The sequence below is a fragment of the Stegastes partitus genome, unplaced genomic scaffold, assembly GCF_000690725.1.
Source record: "Stegastes partitus isolate 25-593 unplaced genomic scaffold, Stegastes_partitus-1.0.2 Scaffold1526, whole genome shotgun sequence".
NCBI classification, from domain to species: Eukaryota; Metazoa; Chordata; class Actinopteri; family Pomacentridae; genus Stegastes; species Stegastes partitus.
In genome coordinates, this window is record NW_007579257.1 from 227,235 (window position 1) to 230,557 (window position 3,323).

General features: G+C 46.2%; 1 pseudogene; it reads left to right on the forward strand.

The window, feature by feature from the left end:
• Positions 1–3,323, forward strand: part of LOC103371109 (zinc finger protein 250-like) — a 6,839-nt pseudogene extending 3,516 nt beyond the window's left edge.

A 3,323-nucleotide genomic window follows, 5' to 3' on the forward strand; every position in this document is an offset into this window, starting at 1 on the left:
TGTGTTAATATCCAGGTTCTGGCCCTTTTCTCTGTTACTGTCACTGTCATGTTTTACTTTGCAGGACTTTGACACTGAAGTGTGTCAGTATCCAGACTTGTGATGTTTGTGCAGTAAATCTCCAGTTTTAACACTTTCTTACTTTATTGTCTTTTTTTTTAGGCTTTTTTCATGTTGTGTTAATATTTGGGTTTTTGACACTGTTGTGTTTTAATATCATCCAGAGAAAGTTCATCATGTACAGACAAAGAAATGCAGTTTTCATTGTTTACCTCAGAGCTGATTCCTCCTTCACAGACGTAGGCTATGTATGCTAGCAGCCCACACACAGGTACTGAAAGTGTTAGAGGTGGGTTAGCACCTGATCAGAATGCAGGATCAGTGAGAGTCGCACAGTAAAGAGTTCATGACTAGTTTGTTCCTGCTTGCATTCCAGGAGGTGTTTGATGAGGAATGACAGGATGTAACTGTGTTGTTCCAGGAACATGGAGGCCAGCAGAGAGCCCGACGCCACCGCTGTCAGTTCTGTGATAAAACCTTCATCAGACCAGCAGATCTGAGGAAACATGAGAGGATTCACACTGGAGAGAGACCGTTCAGCTGCGACCTGTGTGACAAGTCGTTTACTGCATGGTGTTACCTGAGGAACCACCGACGAGTCCACAGCAGAGAGAGACCACATGGCTGCGACACCTGTGGCGCTGCGCTCACGTCATCGACTCACCTGAAGAACCACTGCAGGATTCACACCGGAGAGAAACCATACAGCTGTGGACACTGTGGTAGAACGTTCACTGAAGCAAACCACCCGAGAAACCACCAACGGACTCACACGGGAGAGAAACCCTACAGCTGTGAGTAGTGTGGGAAAACTTTCACTACATTAAGTCCATTTAAGGACCATCTTAGAATCCACAGTGGAAAGAAACCCTACAGCTGTGAGCAGTGTGGGAAAACGTTTGCTTTGAAATGCACCCTGAAAGTTCACCAACGGATACACACAGGGGAGAAACCGTCCAGCTGTGAGCAGTGTGGGCAAACATTCAGCCAGAAGAGCAACTTAACAAAACACCAACAAACACACAGCAGAGAGAAACCATACGTCTGTGAGGAGTGTGGGAAAGGCTTCACTCACGCCAGCTCTCTCAGGAGCCATCAGCGGTTCCACACCAGAGAAAAGCCTCACAGCTGCGACCAGTGTGGGAGAATTTTCCCCATGAAATATACCCTGGACGTTCACAGACGAACCCACACCGGAGAGAGACCGTACTGGTGCGAGGCATGTGGCAGAACCTTCAGCCACAGCAACAGCTTAACAAAACATCAGCAGACACACAGGAGCAGAGAAACCACACAGCTGTAGCCGGGCGTCCATGCCACTCCAGTTTAAAGGGGAGTCTGAGTCACTTTTTTAAAGTATAAGTAAAGGCGACATCTTGTATAATGAAAGGAACCAAACCCTGTAATATGTTCTGATAATGTTGAGTAGTCGCTATGAGGGTAACGATGCCTGTGTAGCTGCTTCTGACCTTATGAGGAGCAGCATCAGCGTCACGCAGCTCTGAGAACATTTAACATGGTCGCTGGGCTTCTCAGAGGCGTTCTTCAGGTGGTTTGTAACGACTGTTCTTTCATCTGTTTTTATAACCGTAGTGTCGTGTAGCTTCTGTACAGCTGTCGGTGATGCTGGTCATCGTGCTGATGCGTCCTATATGAGGCTTGATGCTGCTCTGTGGTGCTGGGACTCAGTGTTGATCAGTTACTGGAAGAAGCTGCAGAATGTCGTGAGTAGAATCTGAACGAACCCTCTGAACTCCAAGCAGCAGCTTCTGGGTGTTTATTTACTCCTGTTCCTTCTCTGAGGTTCATGTTTCAGCATCAAGTCCTGCAGCTCTGAGGAACCAGAACATCAAGGAGGAGACAGAACTCAGAGACGTCTTCTGTCAGCAGGACTCAGTCAGAACCGTGGGAATCAGGAACAATAGCAGCAGAATATTTATGCAACAACAGGTTTAAAATGACCTGAAATGTGTCAGAAACGACTCAAGTCCAAAATGACTCCAAACGAGTTCTGAATGACTCGTTGTTTCTCCAGAATTTGTCCATAAAGGTTCAAACATCGTCCAGAATGTGCCACAGTGAGTAGAAACCTGTGCAGGAAATCTGAAACGACTTGTATAAATGGACAATTAAATATCTGCTTGATAGCAGCAAGACTGAGCCGATCGTGTTCTGCTTCAGTCCTCACAGCTGTGACGTCACTTCCTGCTGCCTCCAAGCTGAACGCTGTGGGAGCGACTCTGAAGGTGGACGGTCAGAAACCGTGACCAGAAACCTCTGGATCAGATGTTATTGATTGATTTTAATCAGCCAGACCGTCTCTGAGCACTGCAGCAGTTCAGCTCCTGACCACTAGAGGGCAGAATGCAACGTAGAAACCTGTAGAAATGGAATCTAAATAGACATTAATGCAAACCTTATGGGCTGCATCTGTCTGAGACATCTTAAAAACCATTTATTAAATATCAAAATGTTTAAGTTTGTATCCCCTCAGTAATCAGATTACTTCCAACAGCAGAGTACTGTCTCTGATATCAGATTACAACCAGTTCACATTCATAGATTAACACAAAATACTTCATGATGTGTCCGGCTCTCCACCTCTGGCTCCCCCTAGTGGTGGTGTTCTCCTTCTCTCTCTCTGCAGGTGCAGTGATCATCTGATGACCTGAATGTCTTCACCTGTGTGGTCTACAATCATCTACTCACCGACGCCAGACCATAAACTACCAACAGGTAGCTGATCCTTGGCTCTGCTCGTTCTGGTCTCTGTTCCTGCTTCATTCTAACCTGAGTTCTCTGGAATCTGGTCCTCAGTCCTCCACACTCACCTTGCTGTTCACCTGGAAAGTCCTCGGTTCTGCTCCAGCTGCTCACTGCACCTGTTGGACCTTCGTCTCCGGCTGGATTCTGTTCGTTTATCAGCCCCGTAGTTTGTTTCTGGTCTAGTTTAGTTTTGTTATGTTCCGTTCCTGCTGCTCTCTCTTTCTGGTTTGGTTCTACCAAGTTCAGGTTGGTGAGTCTGTTTGGTTTTAGCTGAACCAGTCAGTTACCTGTAATTAGTCGTCCGTCCCGTTAGGTGTCAGTGTTCGTCTCTAGCACCCTTTGACCCGTCACCACTTCCTGTTTACATCATCTGTGTCGTTAGCTTTGCCCACTTTACCAGAACTACTTTGTCCAAAAAGGACCCAAAAATGTCTTCATGACTGAAAGTTCATCCAGAATTTCTTTAAACGTTTCAAAATAAAGCAAATCTTATCTAA